A 17,561-nucleotide genomic window follows, 5' to 3' on the forward strand; every position below is an offset into this window, starting at 1 on the left:
CTCCTGAGTAACTGAAACCTCCCTCTTGAATACCCTAGTAGCCCACCCCTGAAATGGATCAAACCATTCTCAATAACGACACTCAGGGGGTGGCGCAGGCGAGAAGTATACAAACGGCTTTAACAACAGCCAAAATGCTATGCAACGTAACGAGATACTCGTAGCAATATAAATAGAATCCTAACAGGTTTAACCTCTTCACAGGATATGTCGGTTTACCATAAACCGTTTATCAATTAAATCGGAACACTTCCGGTGAACTCCGCAAGTCCGCCCGGCTGTGCAAGCACCTGTGTATACGGCAACCTCCCATACGTCAGAGGACGCAGGTAAGATAACACAAAATGCACATTGACCTACTGGTAATACTTCTAAACTAAATAAACAAGTAGCGGATTAACCAAAGAACCAATTGCCATGTGATTATTGTAACTAATTTTTTTTTCCTTTCCGGCCTTTGAACTGTGTACCTGAGCACGTGTGAAAAACACTGTACATAACATTTGTTTCCAAAAAGCCCAACGGGTCAACAGAAATGACCGGGGGTCTCATTCATAAAGGTTGCGTACGCACAAAACTGGGCTGAAAACGTGCGTAGGTCGTGATTTATAAAAAACAAACTTGACAGGAGGATGAGCGGTCCTCCACGCAAACTCTGACCCAGTCCTGCAGTGTCATTTGTTCTTGTACTGAGTGATAGTAATTCCATAAACACCTTGTAAAATCCAACTGAAATCTTAAATCAAAATTCGTTCATAATATTTAAACGGCGTTGTCTCACTGATACATTGTCCACTATGGAGAGCAAGAGGAGGAGATGGCCCGACTGCATGGAATACAGGCTAGCATCAAATAACCTAGCATTAGATAACGACAGAACACACTGGAAATACCTAAATGTCACATATATCATCAAAATACAGCTGTAAAGCTCTCGCGCCATCGTTCCTTACAATCAGAGGTGGGTAGAGTAGCCAAAAACTGTACTCAAGTAAAAGTACTGTTACTTTAGAATAATATGACTCAAGTAAAAGTAAAAGTAGTCATCCAAATAATTACTTGAGTAAGAGTAAAAAAGTGCTTGATGAAAAAACTACTCAAGTAGTGAGTAACTGTTGAGTAACGTCTGATTTATTTCTCAACACAAGCATCAATCAGACCGACAAAAATACAAAATAATCATCTTTAGGGAAATTATAGTTCATCCAATCAATAGGATAAATTAAAATAAATGTATTAATTACAAAATAGCTTAAGTGAAGAGACTTGTCACATCAAATTTGGATGGATACTGCATGTGCAAAACATACTGTATGTAGCCTAAAAGACAAAGATCCACCTCTCCACAGCAAAAACTAAAACCACCGCTACGTCTCCTCAGGTTAGATGTTGAGTTGTTGAACGCTCACATGTCCGTTTGTTTTGGTCGACACAGAAGGCGCCGCATAATGTAGCTGCTGTTTCGCACTTTTCCTAAAAGGTAACCACGCTTTCACTATGAGGCCGGGGGGAGGGGGGGGGGGTTCCTTCTGGTCTGTGTTGCCTTGGCGACGGTTGATTCTGACATCTTTGATTTTGCTACGACCGTGAAGCTAACCTGTCCCGGCGCTGAGATCGAGTATGGTCACGTGACTGCACAACGCCGTTTGATTGGTGGAACACAGTCACGTGGTAGAGCCTTCAGCGGAAGACTCTCTCTCTCTCTGTCAAAATAAAACGTTAAAATGAGACGTACGCTGGGGTAAAAACAATGACGCGTAGAATACCAAAGAGGTAAAAAGAAAAGTAACGAGCTCATTGTAGCCTAATGTAGCGGAGGAAGAGTACAGCTTCTTCTTCACTAATCTACTCAAGTAAAAGTAAAACTAGTGATTTAAAACTACTCCTAGAAGTACAATTTTTTCAAAAACTTACTCGAGTAAATGTAACGGAGCAAATGCAACTCGTTACTACCCACCTCTGCACGTAATGTCCTCGTTATTGGTCCAAACGTTAATACTGTTGGTGACAAAACCTGCATGAAGAAATGTGGCTTCAAAATTGTATCTTCAAATCTCTGGGTGGGGGGGATATAGTTAATGCTGTGCCTTTGGCAAGATGTTAATCATAAATTGAAATTGTGAACAAAAATACTGTGGTGGCCGCCCCCCGTGTGTAATGCTGCATGATGGCTCTGCTGGCTCTGCAGGAGGACTAACCCCTGATGGAATAATCAGGGACCATGCCGATGACAGGATACTATGACAATTTAAAATCCCTAAAGCTGGGCTCTTGGATCTAAGTACTGCATGTGGTCCAGTAGAGGGGGACACGCGCCTGAACCATGCTATCTCAGTCCAAATACCGGTCCTCCCCCACTGGGGGTAACCCAGTGTTTTATGTACATATTATAATCTTCATCTTTATCACTTAGACTTGTTTGGATGTAATCTAGTTCGGGTTGAATCTTAACATGTCCTTGTAGGTCTGGTATGTGTCCAAGCTGTCCCCAAGTGCTGTAATGCCTGTGTAGTCAGGGTTCTCTACACTGTGCGAGAACAGACCAAAATCATAATTCAATTTGCAGTAATTCCCGAGCGGCTGAGAGGTTTTTTGATTTCCTCCGCCAGTCGTCATGATTCGCCGTCCTGGCCAGGGATTTAACATACTGATCAGCATTCATGAGGTGCATTGCGTTAGTATTTATGGTTAAAAATGGGCGTGTACAGGGCGGGATAAGAGGCTGATTCACGTACGGACACTTGTAGGTAATCTATTCCTGATCTAGGTGGAGTAGTGTCATCTTTTGGTCTGGCTGTCAGAGACCTGTGTGCTTTCTTAATATGAATGTTCAGGTCGTCTGGAAGACAAAGTACGGTACGGATTAGCTCAGTTGCAAACTGTATTATGTCATTTTTTCTGCTCCTTTGGCAATTCTGTGTATTCTTGTAACATTACACCTAAATCTAGCTTCTAGGTCTTCACATTTTGTCGTGAGTGTACCTTCTCTGTGCATCAGTTAGCCGATAGTGATGGTCAAATGAAGCGTCGCAAACCACTGTCTTTATTTTCTGAGCTCACTAGATCTCTCTTTAACAACGGGTTGATAACACACAGAATTGCAGTTCATTTCAACTATTTCTTTGCACAGAGAGCGCCATCTAGTGACCTAGGAAAATAAGGACAGTGGATCGCAAAGCTTCATTGGACCATCACTAGTAGCCGATCGCTCTCTCGTGGCCTTTCACGTCATCTTCTGACTCACTCACCCTTTCCTCCAGATTTGTTCTCCATTATTCAAGTTTAGTTGTCTGTTCCAATGCTTCGTTGATGCCAGTTTCCATTCTATTTAGGGCAGTTTTGGTCTCTTTAGACGCCTCCGCGTGTTCTTGTCTTCTTGTGTTTTTCCTATTTCTTCCCATATTGTGCAGTTACGTGTTTCATCCAACGGTTTGCATGTGGTTTCGTTACAGCCGTCTTTTTTACCACTTTTAACTCTCTGCTCATTTTCCTTTCTTTGTGCAGCTATTATCACTTAAATTCTGCTTTATATTGTAAACTTTATCTATTCTTGAATATCAAGCTAGCTCACTTTTATAATGGTTTCCTGCGGAGCATGCTCCTCAAGCGGTTTCCTCCATCTTGCTTCCCCCGGAAGTCCATACATCATCTTTTTCTTGTTCCTTAAGCCTAACTCTATAGCTACCATAGTGGCTAACGTATAGTATATAGTATAGTAAGCTTATCTTTAACGTGCAAATTGTGTTTTGTTTTTTACAAATTGGCCCACTTATCTTTGCTTTAAATGTTTAATTTGACATTAAAGGTGCCGTAGGTAGGATTGTGAAGATCCAGGACTTAGCCACAAAATCTGAGCATTGACAACTTCTCAGTCCCTCCTCCCTTAGTGCTAAAGCCCCAAACGGTCTCCTAAGCCTCTCCCCCTAAAGGGAGACTGAATGCGTGTGCATGAGCAGTGATTGACACGCAGTTAGACACCCCCTCGGCCCTGATTGGTGCATCTGAACAGGGTTGCGGTGGATTTTTGCAAATCGCGCCACAGGCTGTAGGTGCCGCCAGAGGAGACAGATTCTTTTTTAAATACCTGCTTCATGTAGTTGTACTAGAACTTTGTCAGTTTCAGCAATTATGACAGAAAGTTAGTTTGATAAGGCTTACCCAATGCACCTTTAATGTATATTTTTAAAATGTTATAATTTAAAAGAAAAAAAACTTTCAAAAAAAGATTTTTTTAACAGAACTTGCCCCCCCCGCACTACCCCTGTTTGAGATTTCTGCTGGAATACATAACAAATGCAATTTTATTTCAGTTTATTTTAAATTTAAATGTGAGTGTCTTCCTTCCTAAAGCAGACATATTTGTCTCTGGGGCTGCTGTATCAGGAAATAAATCTGATTTGTGCGGTATAAAAACATGGCACCGACATTTCCTCCCACCCTGTGTCTTCATTCCTCTACTGGAGTATCTATTTCCACCCTAATCCCCCCCTTCCATTCTCCAACACTGTCAAAGTCTTTTATTCACACATTCCAACAGCACTTTATCTGACCAATGATATTTCTGCCCAAAATCCCAAAAGCCAATCAGTACATGAAACTGCAGCTATTAAAATGATTGGGATCCCCGTCGTTCTGTCTCTCAGACCTGCTATTGTGCAACACACCAATTCCCATCACCATAATTTCCTCCATGATGTTCCAGGAGACAACTGAGAGTTTCCATCAACCGCCTGCTGGCTGTACTCCACCACCAGCACCACCAGGATCTGGACTCCAAGGGGATCCTGTACCATCTAATATCTGCCTGGATATTATGCATAAAGGGATCCAGCACCAGTTTTACACATCAAAGTGTGTGTACAAGGCTTGGGGAGTACGTCTGCATATGTAATAAAAAAAAGTAGTATAGAGGCTTTTTGTTGCTGTGCAAAATCAAATCAATTGTGTCAGTTTTGTCTGAAAAGTACTCGTTAGAAGTTTGGAAGTTTTGGAAAGAAGTGACCTTACCAGACCTCTGTGACTCAATTCTCAATTCTGCGTGAGGCTAGCTGCTCAAGGCTACATGAGCCGCTACTAGCGTAGCACACCCACATTTCTGATTGAGCTTGCATTGTGGGTAATGTATGCACCAGGTTTTTGACAGGGAAGGAGAATGTGTGGATAAAAGCCAATGCCCATCCTCAAGGTTTGTCTATCCCTAATAGATACTGTTTTGTTGTGCACATCCAATCCTTATTTAGTTGTATGTAGGTATGCATTTATCAATTTTTGAAATTTAAATATTTCATATTTTATATTTTTTCATTGTTTTTCAAGCTTGAGTAGGTGTTTGTTTTATCTATTCTTATTTCTTGTTATTCTGTGTGGATGTTGTGTGTATTAAACATTACCTGGTGCCTATCTCTCTATCTATCTATCTATCTATCTATCTATCTATCTATCTATCTATCTATCTATCTATCTATCTATCTATCTATCTATCTATCCATCCATCTATCTATCTATCTATCTATCTGTCTATCTATCTATCTGTATAAATATCTATCTATCTATCTATATAAATATCTATCTATGTATCTATCGATCTATCTGTATAAATATCTATCTATCTATCTATATAAATATCTATCTATCTATCTATCTCTCTATCATCAGCGTTCCCATACAGACACTTACCATCCTTAGTTATCTCTGCTTTACATGATCTGTACACTGGATACTTAAGCTGATTATTACAAACAACTAATGGGATTTAGTAATGAAGGGTTTTTTTTAAAACATGAAATAATAAGTAGTGACCTTTAAAAAGTTTAAATAAATCTGGGTGTACAGTGTAAGTACTTACCCATACCTATTTCTTCATAATTGACTTCCCTTTACATGTAGATTGTAGAATTGACGTGCCATGTAGTCAGTAGCAACATAAGTTCAGTCCCAGGCAGCTTCATCTGCAATATATACGTCAGGAAACTCACTTTGGAAATTCCAGGGGTTCTAAAAATGTCCCCTGTGAGGGTATTTCTCTTTTATTAGAAGGTTTTTCTTAGAAATGTTTAATGTGTGAAATGGTCCAAAGTAAGACTGGCTAACTTAAGTTCATAAAAAAATAAATGATATTGATCTAACACTAGGATTCCAAACATTAGCTGTAACTAAGATTTCTCACTGATTCCCAACCCCCTGGGTGAAATGTCAAGAGATAAATTGAAGTCAATGACGTCAGAAGACCATGAAGTCAGAGTTTTAGAACTCATGTTATATTGTGCTTCAAGTTGGATGGAGAGTGCTCAGTGGTTATTCCTGATTGGCTGAAAAGATGGTGAAACCATGGATCCTGGCTCCTGAAATAAAATGACAAATATCTGTTTTTGGAATGGACACATTTCTTCTGTCCAACTCAATGTGTGGTAACCAAACCATGCGCTCATTTGGATTTTCCAGAGCTACACACAGTGGACGTACAGCATAGGCCTGCTGTCTGCTCAGGCTGCGGTAATGAAAGGATGCTCAGGTTCCTAACTACATGGCACGCCATCAACTCTTCCTATGTGACGGATGGAGAACTCACTAGTAAACACTTTTCTCACAGATGCACACAAAACACACATGGTCACTAAACTTTGCATCAGCTTAGTGCAGAGAACAGCCTGACACAGACATGCCCTGGCATTCTTTCAGGAGCAGATCTTATTTATGTTGCCTTTGCAATCCTGTCTAGGAATGCATACACGTTCAGATTGATATCTTCCCAACATAAAATATAAGACCTCACTCACACGTCATGCTCTGGAGACAGTACAACTCTGCAGTGAAAAGGTTATTTCTTCACTTAAAGTGCAAAGTTTGTTTCATGGACACTCCGCTCTTGATATTTTAATTGGCTTGCACCATCAAACTGGTAAATATTGCCCAGGTATTTCCTCATACACTTAAAAAAAAAATCACTGCGCACCAGTGCTTCAAGCTTAAAAAGACGTCTACAAATGCAAGGTAAAATATATTCTATGATGCAATGGTTAAAAAAAGAAGCATTTTTACAAAGAATACCTGGACCGAAAGAAAACATATTTCCTCGAGATGTATACCATGCTAAAACGAAGGCATAAAGAGGAAGGGAATAAAGATCACAAGAGTAAAATGAGCCCAGAGGAACTAATGTAATTCAGAATTGGATCAAGCCACAGGCTGCTATTCACCGGACTTAGCAGTGGCGCCCTGCTTACACAGAGAGAGGGAGATGTGGAGAGATCAAAAGAGGATAAATAAAGTGAAATAAAAGCTGAGAAATACACTGAGACAAAGTAAAGCGCCCGAAGCAGAAAGCAATCTCATGAGCTGTGTTCCGCCGAGGACCACATACTGCATGAGGTCAAAGCTTTCATTCTGTCCTTTCATTTTGGAAAGAAAAAAATGGACCACCTACTATGACTTTTTGCTGCTTGAGATATAAGTTCTTGCCTGGTGTGATTGTTTTTCCTCTCGTTTTGAGAAGATAGACACATCTCGGCTTATAATGAAAGCAAAGGAAAGTAAAAGAAATAAAAGGGAGAGTTGCCGCGAGCAACAAACACATCGGCAACCAGTCACGGACGCATGGCACGACATGAGCGGTGAGCTGTCCCTGGTGTCATGTTGTCCTCGTCGAGATTCAGCGTAGGGGACACTGCAGAGGCCAATGCAAGGTGTGCTGAGAAACCATGTTATCTTTACCAGGGCAGAATCTGAAGATGCAATACAGGTAGCAGTGATGGAATGTAACTAAGTCAATTTACTCAGATACTGTACTTAACCACTAATGTTGAGGTACTTGTACTCTACTTGAGTCTTTTCTTTTCATGCCACTTTCTACTTCTACTATGCAATATCTTTAGTCACTAGTTACTTTAGTTACTCTACTACATTCATCTGACATCTTTAGTTACTAGTTACTTTAGTTACTATATTACATTCATCTGACATCTTTAGTTACTAGTTACTTTAGTTACTAGTTACTTTAGTTACTCCGCTACACTCATCTGACGGCTTTAGTTACTAGTTACTTTAGTTACTCCGCTACATTCATCCGACAGCTTTAGTTACTAGTTACTTTAGTTACTCCACTACATTCATCTGACAGCTTTAGTTAGTAGTTACTTTAGTTACTAGTTACTTTAGTTACTCCGCTACATTACATGACAGCTTTAGTTACCAGTTACTTTAGTTACTCCACTACATCCTGTGACAGCTTTAGTTACTAGTTATTTAGTTACTCCGCTACATTATCTGACGGTTTAGTTACTAGTCTTTTAGTTACTCCGCTACATTCATCCGACAGCTTTAGTTACTAGTTACTTTAGTTACTCCACTACATTCATTGACAGCTTTAGTTACTATTACTTAGTTATAGTACTTTAGTTACTCGCTACATCATTCTGACAGCTTTAGTTACTAGTTACTTTAGTTACTCCACTACATCCATGTGACAGCTTTAGTTACTAGTTACTTTAGTTAGTAGTTACTTTAGTTACTCCACTACATCCATGCGACAGCTTTAGTTACTAGTTACTTTAGTTAGTAGTTACTTTAGTTACTCCACTGCATCCATGCGACAGCTTTAGTTACTATACAGCAGGCACTGCGGCCCTTTGCTTCATGTCATCCCCCCCCCCCCCCTCCCCTTTCATGTCTTCAGCTGGCCTGTCAATTAAAGGCCTCATATCCCCCCAAAAACAATCCTAAAAAAGAAAAAAAGACTGGTACAGACCTGAGATCAGATTAGCATTCACACACACAGCCTCAGTGCTCGTGTTCAGGCAGGAGAGACACTGCTGGCAAACACAAGCTTCAAGTGCACAATCCCATCAGCTTTACAATAGCAGTAACCTGTTTGCAGTAAAAATCAACCGTAAAAATCAACAGTAATACTGCTCCATTTCCTGTTTGTGGCTGTTTCACAGAAGGACTCCGCCCCCCTCTCAGAGGACTCCGCGTGCCTCTTAGCTCAGCGGCCTCAGCACAAACACCAAGGGGGGCCGATGCAAATGGCTAGATTGACCCAAGGTCAGTGAATCAGACATCAGCTCTGGCAGCCCAGCCCTTAAGGGCCCACACCATTATATCAATCTGTCTGCCTTCAAAAGCAATTTGAGCACATCAATAGCGCGCTGTTGTGGAGACCAGACGTGGCCATGAGGGCCGATCAATGCTCATATATTCCTTCTGTAGATACTCTCTTTGTCTCTCAAAAGGGTTGAGAGCAGTATTTACCAGGCACTGGCTTTTCGGTAAAGCAAGTATAATGTTGCAGTAAGGCTGGTGATGGGGATTAACATTAAAATGACTAAAAGCAAAGACTGACTTTGAGAGAGCTACCTGGGGACAATCTGGCAGCTGAGAATATCTGGCAGCCAAATGAATACTTTGAATTTTTTTGGGTGGCAAGTGGGGCCATCAAAGCACCGACGATCTTTGTCGAGAATGCTGATAGAAGTTCACGGGCAGATTTTTCCGGATTTCAACAATTACATGTGTCGGCGTGGAAAGGATATTGCTGTTTATGCCCTTTAGCTCACATGCTTAACTTTTTTTCTGTAGTTGACGAGAGTCTGCCCACGAGAGGGATGGCCTCATCCAGCCCTGATGTTCTCTTTGGCTGAGTCATTTCAGGCAAATGTCTTCTCATTTTCCATCTTCATTAGAATAGGATACGGCACAGCAGAACAGCAAAGCAACAGCCAGCAGACGTCCAATAGTTTCACTGTTGATGTTTTCCCTTCATGGTGTCTCTCAGAAATACACAGATATTTAACAGAGTAAGCAGGTTACATTGTGTCTTACTGATGCAGTGTGGGTAATGGAGGCACGTACATATTCATGATCGGCTAGGTAAAAAGTGACGAGCGCGGCATTTTATAAGTTGGGTGAATTTGCGACGCTCCTGTTGCAAAGCGTCACAAACATGTGGTGGCCTCAAGAAAAAAAAGCACATAAGTGGTAATAAGTGACACAGAAGTGGTAAAGGAAAGGAAGATATCAAAAATGATATGTCATCATTAAGGGCGTCACAATGTCGATTTTAAGTCGAAGTTGACCGAAATGAATTCACAATCTTGAATATTGAATTCAAAAATGTAATAGTTGATACTTCCACGCCCCCACGTCATGGCTCCCAGGAACAGGGCCATGTCTTAATGCACACATGGGCTTAGCGGCCAACGGTGGAACACACTACCTGGTTTGGAAATGGTTGGGATTTCCAGTGAGTTATGTCAGCATTCGCGTTGTCGACAAAAAACCCAGTTTGCACTCTGCCGTCTTCATTTGGAATTCAATTTCCAAGTAACCCAACTCGAGCAAATGTAATTACAAGGGCCTTAGGAATATAGCAACAGACATGCAGCCTTGTTTGGTGGTTGAAACTCAGGTTTTATGGTAGAACCTGTTTCATTGGTTATTTGTGAACTTTATTGTCTTTTTCTGTGAAGAAGACTGCAGTTACAAGAGAAACTAGACAGCAGGTTATTCTCCATATTTCTTTTTTAATTGTTACGTCTAATTGACAATAAGTTATTGTGACATTATAATTTCTGTTGTTGACAAATGTTTTAAATTTGACAATGTAGTGTGGTACATTGTGAACAAAGGTCAGCTACATTGCATACATTTCTATTCTAAAAATGGCATAGCAACCTGTGATTTAAAAAGAAAATTGTAAGAATTGACCTTACAATGAAAAATGTAATTGAATCAAGGACAAACCTAGTCATCATAGTTTCAAATAACAAAGTCTGCCCATTTCTTCATCGCAAAATAAGAACTAAGAAGAATGTCTTTGAATTCAGAGACATTATGATCTTCACAATATTGAGAATTGTTTGCAATGTTGTTGTTATTAAATGAGTTGTGAAGAGGAGCGTGTGGTGCAGTGTGGTGGACGTGAATTTGAGTGACTCAGGCTTGTCTCTTCACATGGCTGGCCTCAGAATTGTTTCTATTATTTGCTCTCATTCCGTCTGTGATGACCTCGGACAACCGTAATTTCATTCTCCATTACCCCACATCGACGCAGCAGCACTGAGGGCCGCTGTCCTCTCACTTCCTGACTCAAATCACTGGCCCTTCGACGCCCTGCCGTGTGATGTTTATCACACAATAAGACTGACCAGTGAAGGCTCGACCGCCACTCAAAGCTTCATGCAACATTTGAAACCTTGACAATGTGAACTCAGAGAGTAAACTGTCAAGAAGTCAGCCTCGGACTAAACGTCCCTATTACCACGAGAGTGTTAGACGAAAAACATAAAAGGCCACATATTTCTGTCACATGCGATTCAGTCATGTGTGTCCTTGTCAAAGAGTGTACACATCCCGGCTCAAGGCTAGACAAAGGAGGTGAGACCACACCAGTTGTAAACTGGGTTTATTTTGCTCAACCAAAAGGAAAATGAATGTGAGGATAAGTTAGGAGAGAGAGAGATAGACTGATAGGCTGACTGCCAACTCACTCCCAACTCGTTAAATACTGACGCAGTGTCTCTAAGCTTTAAATACGGATGCAAAAATGACCCTTTGTGGCCTGTATGGAACGCCCCGGGCCGAGCAGCAGCTCGACCCCGGTGCTGTAAGATTTCGTTGTATTAAGAGTGAAAATTGTAGAGAATGGTATTTCGAAAGACCTGAAATCTGCACGTGGAGGTTGGTTGGGGTTGTGGATGTGTCAAACAACGCAGGACTTCCACCCAGGAGACTAGGGTTCGTGTCCCGTTCTTGTCCTGCGTGTCACTGAAAAGTACAATACAGTTTGTAACCCCACCCACCATCTTTTCCTAAACCTAACTGTCCCGCATGTCAGTTAAACGTCCGTCCCAACCCAAAGCGTCAAACAGCGACACTAAGAGTCCCATTTAAGTATGATGCTTATGGGCTGGATGCGAGTCCAGGGGCATCTTATAGTGACACCAAGAGTCCCGACCCGGGCCATTTAAATATGACGCTAAAGGGCTGGACGCGAGTCCCAGGAGTATCTTCTAGTGACACCTAGAGTCCCGACCAAGCCTGTCTATCACGCTAAAGGAGCCTTTGTGCGTCAATAACAAACGGCAAACGCACCTGACCAAGCGTCGCTTTTTGACGTTCTAGGAGTGAGACTGTGTTGGATTTTCCCAGATGACCCGACTCCGCCCACAAGGGTCCTGGACGCCTGCTCAGCGAGGTTTTTCCAGCAGGGGAGCGACTCCACTGGCTCCAAAAAGATGTCCATTTCACCAGAAGTCTACTTCCCTCTTGATTTATTATCTGAGAAAACATTTACAAAATGAGTTCATGGTCTCAATCGCTAGTTTTAAGCCTTCTTCTATACACCATTATGTTCATTTAGTACATTATGGTCTCATTTGTTTTAATATGACAATAAAGCAGGGGATGCTGTCGGTCATGATAGAGGCTAAGCATGCTTACCATGACACTGTGGACATTAAAATAGACCGGAACATGTTTAAAGGTGGTGTCCATGTTTTTATCTTAAACTGTGACCCCCGTCTTTTCACTTCATCAAGCTTAATTGAAACACGGTCACCCTAAAATGTCTTGTTCAGCATTGTGCCAACCAAGCTAGCTAGCTACCGCTAGCGTTAGACGGTAACTTAGTTGCAGCTGTAGTTCCAATGAGACAACCTGCAGGGGGAACAAAGTGGGGAAAGTTGCTGTTGCTTTATTACTACTCGCTCTTCTGTCACTGGCTGTAACTGGCCAACACCTGTTCAATTCTACAGCACCTTTTGAATCAGAGGTACACCGGACACAGTGTGAGCCAGCATCTCCATGGGGCAGCCACACTGCCACACTCCGCCAGAGCCATGTCGGGTTCACATTGAGAAGGTGTTATGCATTGTGTGACTGCCCGGCTTTTCTTTTCATTTTACTCACCTAACAGCCTTCCCCTGTTGCGCTGCACGGACCCCATGCCAGAAGGCGCCATCGTACAGTCTGGACTACCTCAAAACAGCAGCATCCGATTATTCTTTTCAACTGCACGTACTTATATTTATACTTTTTCTCTTTTTACTTGTCTTCTGTTTCTTTTCTTTTTTCAGAGCCTTGCAACGTAATCTTGGTCAACTGTATATTGTGAATGTGCAGATGAATGACAACAAAGTGTGTCTAAGTCTATTTCTAGGAAATGGTAATGTTTTAAAAAGCAGTGTATGTGTAGGTGTTTGTGACAAAGTGAGGAAGAGAGAGAGAGAGAGAGACATTGGCTTCATGCAGAAAATAATTTGTTAGTGGTTATATGTAAGTCAATAAGTATAAAAACATAATGAATGCAGATACTTCCGGGGGGGTAAAGTGGATGTGAATCATTACTTAGACAGATATCCAACCAATTGAACACCTAATGGATTTTGGACAGTCATGATATGGGCATTCCATGACACTTGTATTTCCATATGTTGTTGATTTTCTCATACTGTAATGCTATTGGTCAGCATACATGTCTGTCACTGGGTTGAACAAATATTTTAAAAGTGACAAATCGCCTAATCAAATGTTTTGAAATTACCCTTTTTTCTAAAGCGAAAAAGGTCCAAGGCATTTTACTTGTGACATTTTATTTAAAAAAAAAACAACTTTATTTAAATGGCTGTACATTAAAAATAGAACTGGGCAGCGGCCCACGCTTATTGGCACTAAATGGCCTTCAGGTTTTTTTTTGTTCATTTGCTGAAAAACAACAGTTTTGGAAATACAAGGTTTTCATCGGTTGCATCAGAGGAAAACGTCCCGTGTGTGGAGCGATGAGGAGACTGTAGCCTTCCTCACATTGATGCATGAAACAAACAGAAATGCTAGATTTCCATTAGGTTTTCCAATGGATTTTACATAGGTTTTACACACTAGACACATACACATACAGCAAACATTAATGGCCTTTATTCAACATACAAATGAGTCCTGCCATTTCTAAACCCGTCCAAAAATGATCAGTCATGGTCTTTGTCTCATTCAGTCAATTTTCACTGTACTTCCATCTCTAGCACAGGCAACATGCAATGTTAACACCGTAGAACGGGGGTGGCAAACTCAACTCCTCCAAGGACGACACTGGAAATGAGAATCCCATCAAGGGAAAGACAGACATGTACAGGTTTTACACATTGAGTATTTTCCCACCGGCATCCACTTTTCATCATATTTTGTTTTAAACTCGACTAATGTTAACACGCAGCAAAATGTTTTTTTCTTGAGTCGTGTGTCTTATTCTGTAAATGTGAGGTGAGGACATCAGGACGAACTTCCACCTCTGGTTATGTCCACTGGCTGTTATTGGCTCATCGTATTGACTTAATCTTAAAAACAGTATGACAGACACCTGCCAGTAATCCACGGAGGGATCCTTTAATTGAGTGACAGTCGGCTCCTCTGAGTCTTTGACAGCCCCCAAATGGTAGCATAAATCTTCACTGCCCACTGTAAGTCAGGGCCGTTCAATCCGCACGCCTGTTGTGCCGTCTCTGTCTTTTCTTCCACTCTCCTCCGGTGCTGTCTGTCCAAGCAAACTTAATAACGACGACTTAAAATGCTACGGAGCTGACAGGCCTTGAAAAAGGCGCCGTCGGCCCCGCTGACACGTCGCTCCCTTTGATCCCCTGCCGTCAAAACCAACACTTTGTGTCATAAAAACCTGCTTCAATGAACTTTTCAAAAAGTCTTTTTTTTCCTCCTCTTGATCACAGACACACACTCCCTATTCGTCCTCTCCACGTTGTATTTTTCCTCCCTTTTGGTCCCTGCTTCTTTTTCTTCTCTTTATTCACTCCCTATTGGTTTCTCTTGTCTGTGTCTCTACAACATCTGACACAGTATAGTAATCAACTATGTCAGACTTTATGACAGGGGAATATGTACCCACGGGGTGGGACGTCCTCTGTATATTTGTCACCTGACTGTCAACAACACACACTGTGAAGCAGAATCTGTCCATCCGCGTGCCGCCTGGCAGTAAGTCGGCGTTTCTTATGTAACAGAGTGAAAAGGTAAACCGTGCTGTTCTGTAAGTGATACTGAAGGAACACGTGACAGCCAAATCCATTAGCAATAGGACTGTATGACATCTGGGATTTTTTTCTCTGCTTGTTGACATCAGCACAGACTTTCACTGTTTATGACTTATTCATTTTACATGGTGGTGGAATACTGTTGGAATGGAAAATACGCTTCTTTTGAGGGGGGAAACACAGGGATGTCTAATGCTGCTATTTATACATATTTTTCAGACCAAGCTGCCCTCAGCAAGCATGTACCTTGCTGAACAGTCCGTCAGCACTCTGCTAACACCGGAGCTGCTTTCCTGCAGGCGCTGCAGCTGGCTGACCTCTGACCTCCCTATGGATGGAAGCAGCGCTCCGTACAGTAAGTTAAGCTCTTACTGCAGTGCAGGCAGAGATGGCAAAAGTACTCACTTTCCGTACTTAAGTAGAAGTACAGATACTTGTGTTAAAAAAAATACTCTGGTAAAAGTGGAAGTACTGATTAAACTTCTTTACTCAAGTAAAAGTAACAAAGTACAAGCTTGGAAATGTACTTAAAGTATAAAAGTAAAAGTAAAAATGACAACCATTTTTTATGCAAAGCTACCTGGAGCACACAAATGTTACTAGAGAGCACGCAGAGGAACTTTAGTGGAGATGGAGAACACGGTCTTTATATCGCAATGGCTACATTTTAAACGGATGTCTGCCAATAGGCCTAAAACATAACATATGTGACTATTATGACAGAAACTGCAATGATTTTCTGTGAAATAATGCAGAATGCTGAATCTGTTGAGTTGCGTCAAATGCAACGTACAGTAGATATATTCCCATCTATTTAGATTGAATATGCTACTGATGACGTAAACAATAATAATGATAAAGCCAGTGAAATGATGTGAAAGTTGAGGACTAGATTAGGACTGGATTAAAGCTGATTCTTGTTTCCAACTTTGCTCCAGGTGTGTCTGTTAAAACAGACGGAGAACACTTCTCTCTAGCTAAGTTTCCATCCACTTGTTGATTGAATTACAGCATCTGAAGTTGGTGAACAGGTGAAGAACACACCAAAACCACTAGCTAACTTACTTTAAAAGTGCAAGAACTGTAGACCAATAACGGTCTTAAGTGAACTGACAACATAAGTTATACGATTTACAGTTCTCAAAGATGCACACACACAATCTCAGCTGATTATCCTCCGGACAGCTAGTCTTATTCTTTTCTCTTACTTTTTTCTCCGTGTGGCGCGCGGTGTGAGGCGCGTGTCCGCGCTATTTTCCGACATGACAACCTCTTGTCCAAAACGAAAGTAACGAGCCAATTTTGTAAAATGTAAGGAGTAGAAAGTACCGATATTTGTGTTAAAATGTAAGGAGTAGAAGAAAAAGTAGCCACAAAAAAAATAGTAAAGTAAAGTAAAAATATCTGAAAAATCTACTTGAGTACAGTAACAAAGTATTTGTACTTGTTGATGTCAGTTCAGTTTGTGAGGTATTTCACAGTTACTCTTTCTACTTTCTGAAGCAGTATTACTGAGCTATACTCGGACCATTGCATGTAATGTACCTAACCCTGTCCCTTCTTTTGTTTCTAAAGGGCCCGACTATTTTAGATCAATGAACGTCTGTTACGTTCAAGCCATTGCCAAATCAGTTGATACAAAGCTCTATCAACTCCACAAAACTCTCTCTGTGTTTCTCAGTGTGGCTTATGTTTACAAAATGGATTATTGGAACATTGGCGCCCAGAAGCTCAAGTGGAACAAAGAGGACTGCTGCAACAGGTTGAAGGCACGGTCGAAAACCCCCAAAAAGCGCCTCCGAAATGATTCAATCCGTGATTGTTCTGCGAAGAAAAGACGTACACGTTCAGCGGAAGGACTCACAACCTGATTTCCAGCTGCTCTCTGCGCAGGCACACGAACCAGTTAAGCTGTTAGCTTAGCTGTTAGCTTAGCTGTTAGCTTAGCTGCCGGCGTTCCACCTAAAATGTCCGAGCACACCTGCAAATTTAAGTCGGGCAGAACAGTTTCCATTCATATCTGCTAGTGTTATGACTGTGGTCATATTTGTTTCTCTGGTCTGCTGTGGGTGTGTGTGTGCCCTGGGTTTTCAATTCATGAGAAGAAAATGTACACACACTTTTTTATTATTGTCTTCATTAATTGAGGGTGACTATAAATTGATGGGGGCTTTTGTATCACAGTGTAAAACTGCAGTTTCTGGGAGACAGCGATGCATTTTGATGCGATAAATTAAAACAAGACTGAACTTTTTCAACAAATTAATAACACAATCTTCTATGAAAACGGCCCTTGCTCAGGACTTCATGTAGTTAAAATTTAAATTGATGCAGCCAATCTTCATTTTGAGTTCCAGTGACAGGGTAACCTCGCAATAAAGGGGTGAAATCCATTTCCAAAGGTAACAGTTTGACGGCACTTTGATGCCATCCTGATGACAATCTGTACTTTTGCACTCTATTTTTAATTAAGTAGCCCATTTCCTACGCTTCCCAAATTCTCTTTGATATCTGAGAGAACATTTTTAT

At 41.3% G+C, this 17,561-nt stretch overlaps 1 long non-coding RNA gene across 1 annotated transcript in view; it reads left to right on the forward strand.

Annotated features, from left to right (window-relative positions):
* LOC116697864 (uncharacterized) overlaps positions 1–877 on the forward strand; it is a 12,867-nt gene extending 11,990 nt beyond the window's left edge. The window contains exon 4 of the long non-coding RNA XR_004334065.1: positions 806–877. This is a non-coding gene — a long non-coding RNA (uncharacterized LOC116697864). The remainder of the gene's footprint in view (positions 1–805) is intronic.
* Positions 878–17,561: the final 16,684 nt, after the last annotated feature.

This window comes from Etheostoma spectabile, chromosome 11 (genome assembly GCF_008692095.1).
Source record: "Etheostoma spectabile isolate EspeVRDwgs_2016 chromosome 11, UIUC_Espe_1.0, whole genome shotgun sequence".
In the NCBI taxonomy this organism is placed as follows: domain Eukaryota; kingdom Metazoa; phylum Chordata; class Actinopteri; order Perciformes; family Percidae; genus Etheostoma; species Etheostoma spectabile.